Genomic DNA, 16,845 nt, shown 5'->3' on the forward strand with positions numbered 1-16,845 from the left:
TCAGACCTCTAATGAGAAACAGTTAGAATTATGCTAAACAAGGAACATTCTATATTGATTTCACAAATTCTCCTCTTTCCACTTATAGTTTCTCATAAAATGTAACATGTTTGTCTCGTGTGGAGTCTGTATAGAAAAAGTGTGATAACTGAAGATATAGACACACAGGTGTATGTATGTCTGTGTGTTCCTGTGTATTATAGCCTTTCTTTAATGGTTTTCTCTTTATATATATATATATACTTTAAGTTCTAGGACACATGTGCACAACGTGCAGGTTTGTTACATATGTATACACGTGCCATGTTGGTGTGCTGCACCCAGTAACTCATCATTTACATTAGGTATATCTCCAAATGCTGTCCCTCCCCCTCACCCCACCCCATGACAGGCCCCGGAGTGTGATGTTCCCCTTCCTGGGTCCATGTGTTCTCATTGTTCAATTCACACCTATGAGTGAGAACATGCAGCGTTTGGTTTTTTTTGTCCTTGTGATAGTTTGCTGAGAATTATGGTTTCCAGCTTCATCCATGTGTCTACAAAGGACATGAACTCATCCTTTTTTATGGCTGCATAGTATTCCATGGTGTATATGTGCCACATTTTCTTTTTTTTTTCTTTTTTTTATTATACTTTAGGTTTTAGGGTACATATGCACAATGTGCAGGTTTGTTACATATGTATCCAGCCACATTTTCTTAATCCAGTCTGTCATCGTTGGACGTTTGGGTCGGTTCCAAGTCTTTGCTATTGTGAATACTGCCACAATAAACATACGTGTGCATGTGTCTTTATAGCAGCATGACTTATAATCCTTTGGGTATATATACATATATATATATATAAAAACTATATATACATATTTTTGGGGACGGAGTTTTGCTCTGTCACCCAGCTGGAGTGCAGTGGCGCGATCTCGGCTCACTGCAAGCTCCGCCTCCCGGGTTCACACCATTCTCCTGCCTCAGCCTCCAGAGTAGCTGGGACTACAGGTGCCTGCCACCATGCCCGGCTAATTTTTTGCATTTTTAGTACAGACGGGGTTTCACCGTGTTAGCCAGGATGGTCTCGATCTCCTGACCTCATGATCCACCCTCCTCGGCCTCCCAAAGTGCTGGGATTACAGGCATGAACCACCGCGCCTGGTCTCTATTTAAGTTAGCTCTGTCCAGGGCAAACCAGCATTTCAAAGATACAAACTGTTTTTGCAAAAAGCAGGTATACACCTATCCATAGTGCAGACATTATGTCTACTTATTTCTCTCTAAATAGATCTTTCATTTTAACAAGTACTTCACCTTCACAAAATTTAGTTGAGTCAGTGAACTCTTATCCAGATGCTATATGTTTGCCAGATTATCAAGAATTAAGCCTCACAGATAGGCTGTTTCCATTTCCTTTAACAAAGTTTATCAGTCCTGGGTTACTTCTTGATTTCTTGCCAGTGGCATATAATGATGACTCAGACAAGTCAGTTCCCAGAGTTGGACTCTTTTTTTTCTTTTACACAGGAAGCTTCTTTTCCAAGAATACTTGTTCCAGTTGCTCACAATCTTCATAGTTGATGATTATAGAATGATCTATGTACTTTCAATGTACCTTCAAAAATGATATCTGCAGCTGGATGAGACGTGTGTGTGTGTGTGTGTGTGTGTGTCTTAGTAGACTTAAACCGTTCATTGAATAAGAAGCCTAGTTGATAGTGTAAGGAGAGAGTTAGAAGAACAGGGAATTATTTGGTTTAAGGAATTGTGAAGAAAGGTGCTATGCCATTAAAATTTTTCTATATTTTTGTGTTAAATCTTAATTTTGTGCAGAATTTACTAAGCTGCAGGAAACTGTCAAAATTGACTGTTGCTAAGTTCCATATTGTTTGTAAATATTTTAAAACAAAAGTTGGTTGATACCAAAGTGCAATTGTTCCTCTAGCTTTCATAAATTGAGACAGGTCTTTTTCTCACCCTCCACATATATATGGCTGGAAGCCGAGGTGGTTGTTCTTGATTCCCGTTACAACTTCTAGACTGTTAATTTCTCCGCTCCTTGCAAATTAGACTGTTCCTTTGAAACTCAAACCCCTTGGAAATATCAGCCATGCCCCTTTGGTATTACCATCATCAACAGACCTCCCTCCTGGGCACTCTGGTCTTTTTTTTTTTTTTTTTGAGATGGAGTCTTGCTCTGTCACCCATGCTGGAGTGTAATGGTGTGATCTCGGCTCACTGCAACCTCCTCCTCCCGGTTTCAAGTGATTCTCCTGCCTCAGGTTCCTGAGTAACTGGGATTAAAGGTGCATACCACCACACCCAGCTAATTTTTGTATTTTTGGTAGAGACGGGGTTTCGCCATGTTGGCCAGGCTGGTCTCGAACTCCTGACCTCAGGTGATCTGCCTGCCTCAGCCCCCCAAAGTGCTGGGATTACAGGCATGATCCACTGCACCTGGCGTCTTGTCATTTATTTAAGGCTTTAGATCTTTTGCTCAATATCATCTTCAGGCAAGTTCAGCCATCATTTTAGTGGCTCAGGTTTCACGTGAAAGGACCAGTACAAACCTCGGTTCCCCGTTTTTTGACATCTTTATTTCCATTACTTTTTTCTTTCCTCCACTTTATTGTCAGCAAATCTGAAACATTTTCTATAAGGGTATGTACCACCAGGATCTAGATGCAAATATTCTGCCTCCTGGACATCACTCCTTGCCAGCTCGTTGGCCCAGATGTCCTCATTCCTACAACCCTTCATTTTCACTGAGACTCTCCTTAGGACACAGCTGCTGCTGCTCCCTCACGATCCATCCGTACTCTCTTGCTTTCAGTTTCCACGTTTTCCTCCTCAAATGCCGTAGTTCATTTTTAGCATTCCCTTGCAACTACCCTGAGCTTCATTTTCCCACAATTTATTTGTTTCTGTTTCTCTTCCCATATTTTAAATATTGATATTTCTAAGGGTTCTGTCCTAATTGCTCTTCTTTTCTCTCCACACACATACTCTCTCTAAGCTCTAAACACTACTAAACAGCTAATAATTTCCAGTCTTAGAGTTTGGCCCAGACCTTTATTCTGGGAGTTGATGATTTACATGACAATAGCACTCGAATAATTCAGAGGTAACATGTCCTGGTTTCCCACATGTCAGTAAGTGGCACTGCCAGCCATGCTAGACGCTTATAAGTCATTTTTGGCCCTTCCTCAATATTCTGACAATATCCAATTCAACATTCATCTAAAAAATATTTTGGTTCCAAATACATCTGTAATTTCCTCCACCTCTTTTGATTTCCAATGTCCGCAGCCTAGCCAGAGCCACATATTTTCTTACCTACGCTTATTTTCTTAGGTCATCCTTAGTCAACCTACTTGAATTCTTAATCTCCTACACCCTGTTAGCTACAGAGAAACCAAAGTGATCTCTTAACATGTCTTTCAGTTTCCAACTCTCCCACTTTTCTGGTGTACTTGGACTAACATTTATGTTCCTCATCATTACTAATGAAGACCTGTACGGTTTCACATATCCTTCTCTTTCAGCCACGTCTCACATTAGTCTTTCTCCCTTCTGTACTTCATCCAGATTCCTACTTTTCAGTTTTTCATTTCATCCAATTCACAGGTTTCTTCTACATGCCAAGATCTTGCTCATATATTAGGGTCCTTGAACACTGGGGGTATTTCCTGAAAGACGAAACTTTCTGTATTGTATGAAAAGCTAACTCTTTTTATTCTCAGGTCTTATCTTAAATATTCTCACTTGAAAGAAGTGGTTAGAATCTGTATAATCCAAATTAATATTTCTTTTTTTCTTTTTCTTTTGAGACAGGGTTTTGCTGTGTCACCCAGGCTGGAGTGCAGTGGCACAATCTTGGCTCACTGAAACCTCTGCCTCCTGGGTTCAAGCAGTTTTCCTTTCTCAGCCTCCTGAGTAGCTGGGACTACAAGCGCACACCACTACACCCGGCTAACTTTTTTATTTTTAGTAGAGATTGGGTTTTGCCATGTTGATCAGACTGGTCTGAAACTCCTGGACTGAAGTGATCCATCCGCCTTGGCCTCCCAAAATGCTGGGATTACAGGCATAAGCCACCACGCCCGGCCCAAATTAATATATCTATATATAAAAATTATATGTATGAATATTATATAATCTGAATTAAGATGATATCTAATGTTCGCCCCAACACCCTTGTTGTATATTCAGTCCCTTGCTTCACTTTGCATGTGAACACATTTTGTAATAATCTCTTCTCTTTGCTCAGTTGGGTTTCTGTGCCTGTCTTCGTCTTCAGAATTGAAACCCTAGGAGTACAGGACTCTGTCTTTCTTATTCACCACTGCAGCTCCATAACTAAGAGAGCATCTGATACACATGTGTGAAGGAAATTGGTTAAATATAGACCACTAGGACCAGTGGAGTCCACAGCCTATTCACTTCATGTAGTTTCCAAGGAACAAAGGCTTCTCAACATATATTAATGAATGAGATATGGGCCAGGGTATCTGTTCTGGCTGGAGATGGCTTAACTTTGAGTTCACTTGAGAGGGTACCAGTGTGAGCAGGAATGCTTTCACTCACTTCAAGAATTGCATGGTGTTGGTCGGGAGCAGTGGCTCTCGCTTGTAATCCCAGCACTTTGGGAGGCCGAGGCGGGCGGATCACGAGGGCAGAAGATCGAGACCACGGTGAAACCCCGTCTCTACTAAAAATGCAAAAAAAATTAGCCGGGCGTGGTGTCGGGCGCCTGTAGTCCCAGCTACTTGGAGAGGCTGAGGCAGGAGGATGGCGTGAACCCGGGAGGCGGAGCTTGCAGTGAGCCGAGATTGCGCCACTGCACTCCAGCCTGGGTGACAGAGAGAGACTCCGTCTCAAAAAAAAAAAAAAAAAAAAAAAAAAAAAGAATTGCATGGTGTTTAGGGGGAAGAATCTCCCTGCTTCTCTGGAGAGACATGAGGGCTCTGTGGCTCCTCTGGGCTCTCAAACTGTTGGAAGATGACTGCTAAACCTGAGTTTTCAGGTCTCCTACATATATTCATTTAAACTTATAGATGATTTGTGACTATTTTAAGTTGTTTTTCACTGAAAAGTCAGTCTGAATATAGAGCCTTATTTCATTCAGATCAGAAAAACTGGGTTACGGTGAAATCTGTTTATCTATAATTTTTAAGTAAGTACAATTTTATAAACCAGTTATTCCTAACTTGAGAGGCCTGGAGGATTTATTATAATGTCTATTTCAGGGCCACATCTGCAGAAGTTTTGATACAACATTTCCTTACTAATACCCCTGACAGCACATTTTAGCAGGCATCCTGTGTTATTCAGAAGCAGAACGTTTATGCACCACACTTTGGGAGAGAGAAGTGCATGTTATGTTACCATTTAAAGATGCCTGGTTCTTGTGGGGCAAATTGGCAAATGATTTATCTGAACTAATGGCAGAGTGGAATTTTAATACTTTAGGGTTTTCAGGAATCTTAGAGCTGTTTTCATTGTCTCATACATAGAGCCTGAACCTTGAAGACATTAATGAATTTGTCACAGAAATTAAATGGGGTCAAAATTTACATTTCCAACCCATGTCTGTGCTCTTCATTCTAAAGCACAATGGCCTAGAGTCATATTTTAACCTCTAAGTTTCATCTTATTAAAAAATAAAATAAAATAAATAATTGTAAATACATGCATGTATTATACCTATATATACAATTTATATACATTACAATATTAATTTGAATTACACATGACATCACTAGTAAAGGCCAGTTACAGTTTAGACTGAGATAAGCACTGTGAGAATTTACTAAGGTCAAAAAGACTCCTTTTAATAGTGACTCAGTGGCACCTACTCTAAGGACAAAGGCTCCAGTATGTATCCTAATCTAAGTTATTACTGAATGTGAGTCCTGTGATAGCTTCTAATGAAAATTTTCCATTGAAAAAAATCAATGTTAATAGCTGGAACTCGAGAGCTGTAATGGGTTCTGCTGTGTTTTTCGGGCTTAGACTGTGTGCTATAATATGCTAAGAAGAGGAGTTGATGACCTGTGAGCTCTGGTCACTTCCTGATCTCATTTGATTCTTTGGTCTTTAGTTTTAAAAGGGTGATCATAGGGGTTGCTTTATAATGGAGAAGTTGAACAAAAGGACCATCAACCTGCAGGCTCACTGGCACAGCGCAAGTTTCACCGGATAAGCATTTCAGTAAAGAGGACTATTGCCAACAGCAATACTTGCAAGGAAGCTTTGTTCCAGAGAGGATTTTTGTTTTTAAAGAAGCTGCTAGAAAAACTGACACTAGAAGCTAACTAGAGTCACTCTTTCTAGATATCAATGAAATTGTAATTCTGAAGACATTACTTACCTAGATACAGAAATGGACTTTATTTAAGAACCAACTTTATACATACCTAATATACCTAGGCTTGTTGATCAAGTTGGCTGGCTGGGGAAGAATAAAACCATCTAGAAGATCCACATGATGAGAGAAAGTATTCGGGGAGGGCAGAGAGATACTTGATGCTGTCCATAGATAGAACCCAGAGACGCTCTGTGATTGAAGTGGTTCTAATACCTGGAAGCTTCGATTTGCTCTTATAACGTGTCTAAAGCCCTTTAATTCAAGACTACCCTTCCTAGTTGGTACCTGTAGATGTAATGCATCTCCTAATGTATTACTCTAGGCTCCATCGGACAGAACAACTACCTGGAGGTAGGTGGTGGAGCCTCCGGACTCCACGACACATTTCACAATGCTATTTACTCCAAAACACTGGCCTAATTGAACTAATGTAGCTATTGGGTAAGAAGAGAAGTAACACACGAACATTCTTAAAGTCTGTTCTGTTTTGCCTTGTGACCTTAAACATTTGAAAGACCAAGATGAACACTATTGAATAGAATTGTGTTTCCATCGTCATAACTAATCTGAAAGCCTAAGTTTTACCTCTTTCACTGCACATCCAAACTATTTTATGGGCAGAAGAGCACAATGGGCTCAGCTATCCAGGCTTTAGGAGTTATTTTAATCTTTAAAGAACAATAGACACAAGTAAAAGTACATACATAAAGTAGGTATTTTATATTTAATTTTTATTTTCATATGCATGAAAAGGGTGTTCCAAAAAAAGATTAGAGAAGTCCATGGCATGTCTTTCTGGTTAATGCTACTTTATTTTTTGGTTCATCTACCATACTGCTTACAATTTACTTGATTTTTTTTCATGGAAAATTTTTTTTAAAAGAATTGATTTTACTTTTCATCAGCACAGTTGTTGACTAATACCAAAGTTAGAAGGTTATGATTTTTATATTTATAGAATGGCAGGGGCAGCATTTAGATAATACATCATAGTAACTTGGCATTTATGAAATATTAGTTTTCCATAAACATGAACTCAGAGAGGAAGGTTACATTTTTTTAAATTATAATAACATTTTGAAAACCATCTGTCCTTTAAAATGTTACTAAAATATATATTGGAACTGGTGTTTTAGATGCCAGTCCTTCCTGAAGAGTGTTTTGAGATTTTTTTCAAATACTGCCTCAGTTCTATATAAAATAGAAAAAATTCTGCCTTGTAAAATGACTACTGGATGTAGGTAAGAAGAAGTTAAGGAAATATTACATAAAATTAGATTTGCAAAGGTAATTTACTGAAGGATTATTTACACTTTGATGAGTGGATCTGGATATTTTGATACTAAGTGAAAGTGGCTCCACTGGAATTAGAAGGGAACAGAGATCTGCAAGCAGGAGTGAAAAGAATGTGTGTAAGCCGGGCACGGTGGCTCATGCCTGACCTCAGGTGAGCCGCCCACCTCAGCCTCCCAAAGTGCTGGGATGACACGCTTGTTAAGTGGTACTCTAATTAATCAGTAGCTTAAACCTCAAAAGAGATTCATTATGTACACAAAATTAATCTTGTGTAATCAAGTGTATAAGTAAAATTAATTGAAGAAATCAAAAAACGCACGGTGGCTGACACCTGTAATCTCAGTGCTTTCGGAAGTCTAGGTGGGAGGATCCCTTGACTTAAGGAGGCTGAGACCAGTCAAGCAACACGGTGGGACCCCATCTCTGTAAAAAAATTAGCCAGGGATGGTGGTGCGTGCCTGTAGTCCGAGCTACTTGAGAGGCTGAGGCAAAAGTATCGCTTGAGCCTAGGACTTGGAGTCTGCAGTGAGCTATGATCACACCACTGACTCCAGCCAGAGCAACAGAGGGAGACAATGAGAACACGTGGACACAGGAAGGGGAACATCACACTCTGGGGACTGTTGTGGGGTGGGGGGAGGGGGCAGGGACAGCATTATGAGATACACCTAATGTTAAATGACGAGTTAATGGGTGCAGCACACCAACATGGCACATGGATACATATGTAACAAACCTGCACGTTGTGCACATGTACCCCAAAACTCAAAGTACAATAATAAATAAATAATAAATCACAAAACACTTGTAATTCCAAATCCAGATATATAAACCACAGGAATACTTAGATAAACACACGTTATACACACATATAGTATATGTATGATAAAATATACTTGTATGTTCAACTTGGGAAAGGTTGATGATTTTAGAAACAAACTAATAATTCTATTGCCTTGTGCTCTAATGATTTTCAATTTGAAGATGTATTTGGGATCAAATACATGAGGCTCCATATACAAGACATCTTTCTTTCCCCTCTTCTCAGCATCATTTTTTGGCTGATTATTGGACTACATCTGGGAGATCTAGAACTAAATTCCTGCTTAGTGTTTACTTGTTCAGAGCATAGGCTTTGAAATCGTCCTGTTTTGCCTCAGTCTCCACAGTGGTACCTACTAACCTCATGACTAGGGGATCGTGTAGCATTTCTCTAAGCCTTCTTTTCTTAGCTGTGAAGTGGTAAATTGTGGAAGTGCTTTGTTCATAGGATTTCTGTGAAAACTGAATTGGGTAAAGAATGTAAGGCATTTAGCACAGTCAAATAACCTGGATTACAGTAACTTTTCAAGGAGTGTTTATTAGTACTTAAACTGTCATTGTCATCAAATTCTGTTTTTACATATGAACTTAGAAATGTCATTGTAACCTTCTCAACTCATTTGGTCATTTAAAATAGAAAGGTTGAGTTAGGTGTTTCTTAAATTTCTCTTTAGCTCTGATACTATGAGTCTGACGTTAAGTAATGCAAAGTTGGTAATTAAATCTTCCCCTTTCGTGATGTAGGAGAAAGGCATAAAAAATTTCTGGGTGACTAGACTCCCTTGCAAGTTTATTAGAATTGTAATTACGTAGCATTTTGAATAAAGCGTTCATTCTGGAAATCATTAAGTTTACTTTTCTTAACTCCGTATTTTGTCAACTGTGGAAAAATTGGGATTTAGGAGTAACTTCTGATTTAAAATTCCACCTACTAACCATTTAAATTGTAGTCTTGTAATTTTCTAACTTTGGTCTTGAAGGTGTTTCTCATTCTTATGCGTTCTTATACAGTACTATATATTTATGCAACATAAAATGTATAGTTTTAATTATTGCACATGTTTACATATGAAAGGTGTAGTTTTGAACTTATCATTATTAAATTTGCTAGTTTTGCTTCACTATTCATTTTGGACACTTATCCACATTAGTACATGCAACTCAAGTTTATTCTTTTGAGCTACTGTATATCATTCAAATGTATGAATAAATAACCTTGCTTTGGTGGACATTTAAGTATTTTCATGTATCAGTATGAAAAGCAGTTTCAAAATGAACATTCAAATATACATTGTCATATATGTGTATAATATTTGTATATATGAAGGTTCCTGTGGGTCATATATCTGAAATCAAAATTACAAGTGTTTTGTACCTTCTAGAATTAATTTTACTCTCAATTTTAAGTAAACAAGATTAGTTTTTGCACATGATGCATCTCTTTATTCAGTTAAAATTACTGACATAATTAGAATACTACTTAAAACTTGAGAATATTTTCAAGGGTATTTATGCAAAACTTACATAAATGTGTTGAAAAGTCCTTTTGTATATATGTAGAGATTACATGGTATGTTAAATTCATCAATTTGCCTAAATATCAAGTTATACTTAGGTAGTGTCCATACACCATGATTTTGCTTGACTGAACTCCAATATGTATATCCGGAGTACTTTTTAACATTCATAGGTTAAGTGGCCTGTTTTGGAAAATGATATTAAAAGTGTAATTCAGATGAATGCTTAAAGATTAAAAATGAATGAGCTTTCGTATTAATCATCAATATGACAACCCTAAAGGGAAGCATGATTTTCAAATGTACCTCCTTGTAGGCAGGATAATTCAGAAATGCACAGTGCATATTAGATATGGGATTTGAGTCGTAGTGTATTTCTCTAAGAATGTAATTTATTGTACTTTCACATCCACCCCACTGAATATGCAGAGTTTAAGATGCAATGGCCAGAAGACATGAGCGTGTCACTAGAAGGATGTGGACGTGGGCTCCGGGGCTGTTGATGATGACGGTGGTGTTTTGGGGTCATCTGGGGAATGGACAAGGCCAAGGTAAGTGCAAGGATTTTCTAATTCTTTGCGAGTTGGATGCGAATTTCACTTTGTGATGAAATTATGTTGAGTCTTTGGTTTGATGTTTAAGCAATTTGTTACAATCTTCCGTCAGGTTTTTGTTACAGGGCATTGTAATATCTCTGCACCAGTTAAATTGAAATAGAATTAGGTGTGAGTAAATGCACCAAAATTGAAGCCATCTTTCTGAAATTGGCTTTTCTCTGTTGTAGTTGGTGATATGTATATATATGTGAGGTATTACGAGGCCATATATATGCGGGTGTGTGGGTTTTGGGTGGGTGGGTGTGCCTGTGAGTTTGTGTGTGTGGTATTTTACAGGAACACGTAGCATATAAAGTTGTTGTGATGTTGAAGAAAAGTTTTTGGATGTTTGTCTCTTTAGGGTTTTTATGTTTTTGGATGTTTGTCTCTTTAGGGTTTTTATGTTTTACATTTTAAAATTTCAAGAACCTATTCTTAAAGGATGTGATGTTCTTTAGAAATTAAATGAAAAATGTGACGTTTCTCACTCTTCTGCCAAGTGTATTTAGGGGAAATTAATGAGAGAGTGGAGCTGCAAGGTTGTGGCATCCTGAAATGTCTGTTGGAGAGTAGAAAAGGGCCGTAGATTTTGGAATAAGGATTTCAATACTGATTTCATCAATAGCTGTATGGAGTGGTTTGTGCCAAATCCAGTATCTGTGAATGTATTTTGTGATAAGTATTGTATTATTTTTGGAGGTGTGTTGCCTGCTCAGATACAAATTGCAATTCTGTATTTTATGTGATAAAACATCCTGACACCCCTGAAATTTTCTTTTCCTTTTGGAGCAAGTATATTCGGCATTGATTTTCTGCATTTTCAAGGCTTGAAGTGAAATCGGTGAGCAGGAAGTTTACAGAGTTATTTCAAGGGATAGGTATATTTCTCCAGATAAAATTGAAAGTGTGCAGTGTTATTATATAATTGTGATGAAGTTGAGCTTTGCTAGTTTGGAGTATCTAATAAAGTTTAACACTTTTTAAAAGATCCTTCAAAAAGAGCAGTTTTCTTGCCATATGTAATATTGTTCAATGAAGTTTTGAAATGAAATAGATATTTTTCAAAACCACAAATGCATCTGTGCCTTTGTATATGAACAGTTGTATATACATGTAAGCAGATAATACATTTTGTTAATTAAGATCAGCTTTATTTTAATTTTTCTTTCCTGTCATTCAGAATTTGTATTTGCATCTAATAGAATTCTCATTTTTCTTTTTTGTGATAAAACTAATGTAAAATATATTCAATACACATAGTAGTTTTTTTCACCAATGGTCTAAAACAAGAATATGTAGACAGTAGCTACGTTGGATTTCTGTGGCTATAAGAGTTGTCTATTTCTCTGGTGATGTGTAGAATTACTAAAATGCAGCATGACAACTGTTTCTCTGTAATAGCGATCCAACATGACATGTAGTATTACACAAGGTTGCTAAAACCTTCCTCTGACCATCATTTCCAGTAATTGTGGCTTGTTTTAGATGAGGAATAGGTTATTAGATATATAAAATATTTGAGAAAAATAGGTATCTTCTCTCTTATTTACCCAAACCCTTTTATTTACTCAATATTGATGGCTCAAATATTCTATCTTTCACTAGGGACCATCATTTATTCAAAAATGGCGTGAAATCAATTTCAAGTCTAGCTGTAGTGAAGCTTCTAGCGGTAAATGCAAGTTAAGTAATTTGTTTTCTTTCTAAAAGGATAAATTAAAATAGACAATGATTCAAAGAACAAAACAACTTAGCAGAAAACATAATGGAATGCTTTGATATTCTGATTCAGGGAATTTTGCTTCCTTAGTGGTAGCTAGATTGAGTGAAGGAGATTGCTTCGGTATAATGAGCAAATCTTATCATTGCAAGTATAACCCAAGCTGCATATCATCATTTAGCTCAATAAGCCTCATTAAATATTAAATATTACCTTTTAACTTTTATGCAATGAAGCAGAATTTAAAAATAAAAGTTTTAAAAATTAAAGTTTTTATTACTAAGTATCTTTTAAAATACAAATCTCACAGCTCCTTATTGTCAAGAAAAGAACATATGAAAATTTATAAATAAGGTTTTCTCTCTATTAAGTTTACAGTCTTGCATTAAATATTGGTTATTGGGACCCACCGTGTCCAAGATTATGATTAAGTATCAATGAAGTATGACTCTTGCAGCAAATATGCATGCAAATATTATAAGATTATTTTCACATTATTTCACATAATTTCTTAAGCATAATAGGATAAATAAATTATAGTTTCTACACAAGTTCTTCATATTTATGAAAAGACCATGTTCCAAATGTTTCAGTTATTGGGGAATCCCAATGTCATATTCATGAATGGACAGTGTTCTAAGTGTTTCAGTCATTGGGGAATCCCAATATCATATTTATGAATGGACCATGTTCTAAATGTTTCAGTCATTGGGGAATCCCAGTGTCATGTTTATGAATGGACCATGTTCTAAATGTTTCAGTCATTGGGGAATCCCACTGTCGTATTTATGAATGGACCATGTTCTAAATGTTTCAGTCATTGGGGAATCCCAGTGTCGTATTTATGAATGGACCATGTTCTAAATGTTTCAGTCAATGGGGAATCCCAGTGTCATATTTATGAATGGACCATGTTCAAAATGTTTCAGTCATTGGGGAATCCCAGTGTCGTATTTATGAATGGACCATGTTCTAAATGTTTCAGTCATTGGGGAATCCCAGTGTCGTATTTATGAATGGACCATGTTCAAAATGTTTCAGTCATTGGGGAATCCCAGTGTCATGTTTATGAATGGACCATGTTCAAAATGTTTCAGTCATTGGGGAATCCCAATGACATATTTATGAATGGACCATGTTCTAAATGTTTCAGTCATTGGGGAATCTTCCTAGAGAAACCGTGTGAGAAATTGTAGCTAAGCTCAAAAACGGAAGACAAAGATCGATTTAACGCGGAATGTAGATTAATGTCATAGTATTATCGCGACTGTGTGCAACCACTACTTATAAACAATGATAGAAGAAATGCAGTCTGAAATCTGAATTCTAAATAGGAATGTAGTGCCATTATCCCTCTGGGACCCTTAGGGTCAAAATAAGAGAAAAGGGATGAATGGTGGGTTGGAAGTCAGTCAGTGATCCTTGTCAAATTTTTGTATCTGTCAAGAAAAGCATCTGCTTGAGGACATCCATTTTCCTACTTCTGAGTTACAGAATAATAGGTACTTATCCTGAATGTGACATTCCCTGACGTGGACTCTGTCTTTGCTGCTTAGGTGGTGTGTGCATGAGAAAGTGCTTAACATCTGAAAACGGAGACAATGCTTAGAGAAAGATATATATGAATTTTAAAAGGAAATATACCTACGATGGAAATAAAACAAATAGCATAAATATCTAGCTGTATTTGGTCTTTTTGGTAACTATTACAATATATACATTTTCAAACAACTAAGTTCAGCACTGACTTTGGGAGAATCTAGATAAAACTGAACTGACATATAATAAGCATTGGTGTAATTAATAGCACAGCGGGCAGAACCATGGGGGTATTTCCTGAGGAAGAGGGACTATAGAGAGGCAAAAGAAAACCCAGCTCATTCTGGGGAGTGCCAGGAGCAGTTATTATATTCAGAACTGAGAACTTATTTCTAAGTCACCAACCCATAGTTCTGGCTGAAGTGCAGTGGTGCAATCATAGCTCATTCACAGCCCCAAACTCCAGGGTTCATATGGTCCTCTCATCTCAGCCTTCTGGTAGCTATGACCACAGGTGTGCACTACTTTGTCCAGCCAGTTTATTTTATATTTTATTTTCATTTCATTTGTAAAGACTGGGTCTTGCTATGTTGCCCAGGCAGGTCAAAAACTCCTATCCTCAAGCAGTCCTCTAACCTAGGCTTCCCAAAGTACTGAGATTACAGGCATGAGCCATTGCATCTGGCTCAAAAATATTTCTGTCCTAATGGCTTTAACAAAGAAGTGCCGTTTTGGGGATATATACAATGGTGTGCTGCTTGGGAGTGACAAAAAAATAATTATAAGAAGAATGGAACGAATATGTCAGTATGTTTTCAAAAGCAAGTTAGCCCAAGTTTTTAAACAAGCATAATTTTAGGGTTTTTGTAACTAACTTAGGGTTTAAATGTAGCAAAAATTTTAAACATTATCATGAATACACAGAAAATTTTAATCAATTTGGTTTCCATGATGAATTTACATGCTTAAATTCCTAATTTCAATTTGCTGCTAGATATGAGAAAGTTTGAGATTTTGAAGAAGCAAGTGGTTCTTACAAATGTAGCAAACTTAAATTTTGAGGACAATTTAATTTAACTTCCATTTTTATGACCAGATTTTGGGTCAGCTGTTAAGCATTCAAAAAATAAAATCTGATAATATCTGGCAATTCCAATTTTCAGTTTTATTGATCTTCACCATGAAATAATATATAAGGTAAGGGGCAAAATTTTGGAAAAGCAGATCACTTTGTTGTCCTATTTAGCAGGTTCTCAAATTATGCCATCCTGGAATCATTACAAGTAATTATAGGAAGACAATATCTTGTGTTTGTATTTCATTGTTACCCATCCAATTGTTCTCTAGAGATATCAGAGAAAACCCACTCAAGAAGGGAAGGTTAGATAAACAGCCCTCTCTCTCTCTCTCTCTGTCTTTGCCTCCATTTGGTTCCTTATGTTCATTTCTCAGTGCATTTCAGTTACTTTTATTGTTCCCTTCATTTTCTCTTTCATTCCAGAAGTTTAAGTGATTGCATAATTCTTTTGACAGCTGAAGGTAGTATCCGACTTTGAATGAAAGCTTTACAGCTACAGCTTTTCAATTAGAAAATCTCAGATCATGTGATCTATGAGTTTTAATATCTTAGGATCGCGACCAGTAAGGAATAATCACTTTGAAAAACCTTGATGCTACCTAGAGTTTGTGTTTTGTGAGGTTGCTTGGTAAAGTATTTTCAATTGATAATTGAATATTGCTTCAAGAGAGGTGAGCTCAGACATTTGGCAATGAATATTGAATGTGTATTCCAAGAGACATGACCTTAAAATATCATCAAGCTAAGTAGTAGTGAAATTGAACTCTGCTGTATAATAGAAGTCAGTGTTTCTTACATCTTTGTGATATATAAATATTTTTACATTGTGGTAGATAATAATTTGTATGGGAACACTTAATTGAATTTAATTTATCCTATGGCAGAATTATGTTACATAGGTCATTTTAGTTTTTGATTTAAGCATCTTAAAATTATAAATGCAAATATTCAACACATAAAACCCACATGAATACACACTCCCAAACATTTGAAATCCTAACAGTCATTTCAAACAGCTTTTTCCTACAAAAGCAGTCAGCTCTTCTTAGAGATGACATGCATTCCCATAGCTTGAGAGGTGCACAATATAAGGTAAACAGAGAAAGGATTACAGCGGTTTAAGAATACCAGCGGATTTACTTTAAAGACAATAGACTTTTGAATTACTTGTCTTCAAAATTTGTTTTCTTGAGAAAAGTATCTGTGTAGATTAATCATGCATTTCAGATACTTTCCAGACATCTGAATGTTGTTTTCTTAAAAGTAGCCAGCAAGCCTTTTTATGCAGTCTGCATGGGAGATAGTAAGACATGTGTATGCTGTAAATCTACTAGTAGAGATTTGGTTTTGAGTGCTTCCTTAAAAAATTATTTTTTCTGAAGAAAGGGATTTATTTTTTATAATTTAGTTTAGATGATTTTAAATGTTTTTAGGTTATAACCTCTCTGATCATCAGGGTCATTGCCATGGAAAAAATGCAAGTTATAGCATATTTCATTTTTATAAGGAAAGAAGTTGATAATTTAGACTTTTTTCTTTTACTAAATTGAATTACATCCCTCAATATTTAGATGGCATTAATTCACAATAGTAATAAAAAAGTTTTACTATTCAACCTAATAAAGTATGATTTCCTTTATATTTAACTTAATTTGTTCTTTAAAACATCTCCTAATGAAGGTTTTCTCATCCTCTGAAGCTGAATTTATTTAGGAAAAAATATTTTAAACACCATCCCAAGTGATATAACTATTTTTATTGAGCTTTGATGTTCTATTTGAACATATTTGAAGACTGTACAAGCACTCAATTTAGAATTAAAATTTTATTTGGGGATTTTGGTTGTATTTGAAATCTGTTGTGGAATTAAACATGAAGAATACGTCAATTTACTAGATGTCATTGTCTATGACACATTTTAGT

The sequence above is a fragment of the Symphalangus syndactylus genome, chromosome 5 (genome assembly GCF_028878055.3).
Source record: "Symphalangus syndactylus isolate Jambi chromosome 5, NHGRI_mSymSyn1-v2.1_pri, whole genome shotgun sequence".
Classification (NCBI taxonomy): domain Eukaryota; kingdom Metazoa; phylum Chordata; class Mammalia; order Primates; family Hylobatidae; genus Symphalangus; species Symphalangus syndactylus.